Genomic DNA, 1975 nt, shown 5'->3' with positions numbered 1-1975 from the left:
GAGAAGTGTCTATTCATGTTTTCTGCCCATTTCTTCACTGGGTTATTTGCTTTTCGGGTGTGGAGTTTGGTGAGCCCTTTATAGATTTTGGATACTAGCCCTTTGTCCGATATGTCATTTGCAAATATCTTTTCCCATTCTGTTGGCTGCCTTTTAGTTTTGTTGGTGGTTTCCTTTGCTGTGCAGAAGCTTTTTATCTTCATAAGGTCCCAGTAATTCACTTTTGCTTTTAATTCCCTTGCCTTTGGGGATGTGTTGAGTAAGAGATTGCTACGGCTGAGGTCAGAGAGGTCTTTTCCTGCTTTCTCCTCTAGGGTTTTGATGGTTTCCTGTCTCACATTCAGGTCCTTGATCCATTTTGAGTTTATTTTTGTGAATGGTGTGAGAAAGTGGTCTAGTTTCAACCTTCTGCATGTTGCTGTCCAGTTCTCCCAGCACCATTTGTTAAAGAGACTCTCTTTTTTCCATTGGATGTTCTTTCCTGCTTTGTCAAAGATGAGGTGGCCATACGTTTGTGGGTCTAGTTCTGGGGTTTCTATTCTATTCCATTGGTCTCTGTGTCTGTTTTTGTGCCAACACCATGCTGTCTTGATGATGACAGCTTTGTAGTAGAGGCTAAAGTCTGGGATTGGGATGCCTCCTGCTTTGGTCTTCTTCTTCAAAATTACTTTGGCTATTAGGGGCCTTTTGTGGTTTCATATGAATTTTAGGATTGCTTGTTCTAGTTTCGAGAAGAATGCTGGTGCAATTTTGATTGGGATTGCATTGAATGTGTAGATAGCTTTGGGTAGTATTGACATTTTGACAATATTTATTCTTCCAATCCATGAGCAGGGAATGTCTTTCCATTTCTTTAAATCTTCTTCAATTACCTTCATAAGCTTTCTATAGTTTTCAGCATACAGATCCTTTACATCTTTGGTTAGATTGATTCCTAGGTATTTTATGCTTCTTGGTGCAATTGTGAATGGGATCCGTTTCTTTATTTGTCTTTCTGTTGCTTCATTGTTAGTGTATAAGAATGCAACTGATTTCTGTACATTGATTTTGTATCCTGCAACTTTGCTGAATTCATGTATCAGTTCCAGCAGACTTTTGGTGGAGTCTATCCGATTTTCCATGTATAATATCATGTCATCTGCAAAAAGCGAAAGCTTGACTTCATCTTTGCCGATTTTGATGCCTTTGATTTCCTTTTGTTGTCTGATTGCTGATGCTAGAACTTCCAGCACTATGTTAAACAACAGTGGTGAGAGTGGGCATCCCTGCCGTGTTCCTGATCTCAGGGAAAAAGCTCTCAGTTTTTCCCCTTTGAGGATGATGTTAGCTGTGGGCTTTTCATAAATGGCTTTTATGATCTTTAAGTATGTTCCTTCTATCCCGACCCTCTCAAGGGTTTTTATTAAGAAAGGGTGCTGGAGTTTGTCAAAGGCCTTTTCTGCATCGATTGACAGGATCATATGGTTTTTCTCTTTTTTTTTGTTAATGTGATGTATCACGTTGATTGATTTGCGAATGTTGAACCAGCCCTGCATCCCAGGAATGAATCCCACTTGATCATGGTGAATAATTCTTTTTATATGCCGTTGAACTCGATTTGCTAGTATCTTATTGAGAATTTTTGCATCCATATTCATCAGGGATATTGGCCTGTAGTTCTCTTTTTTTACTGGGTCTCTGTCTGGTTTAGGAATCAAAGTAATACTGGCTTCATAGAATGAGTCTGGAAGTTTTCCTTCCCTTTGTATTTCTTGGAATAGCTTGAGAAGGATAGGTATTATCTCTGCTTTAAACGTCTGGGAGAACTCCCCTGGGAAGCCATCTGGTCCTGGACTCTTATTTGTTGGGAGATTTTTGATAACCGATTCAATTTCTTCGCTGGTTATGGGTCTGTTCAAGCTTTCTATTTCCTCCTGATTGAGTTTTGGAAGAGTGTGGGTGTTCAGGAATTTGTCCATTTCTTCCAGGTTGTCCA

Source organism: Herpailurus yagouaroundi, unplaced genomic scaffold (assembly GCF_014898765.1).
Source record: "Herpailurus yagouaroundi ecotype Mexico unplaced genomic scaffold, PumYag 313, whole genome shotgun sequence".
Lineage (NCBI taxonomy): Eukaryota > Metazoa > Chordata > Mammalia > Carnivora > Felidae > Herpailurus > Herpailurus yagouaroundi.
Note: the sequence above shows the minus strand (reverse complement) of the source record.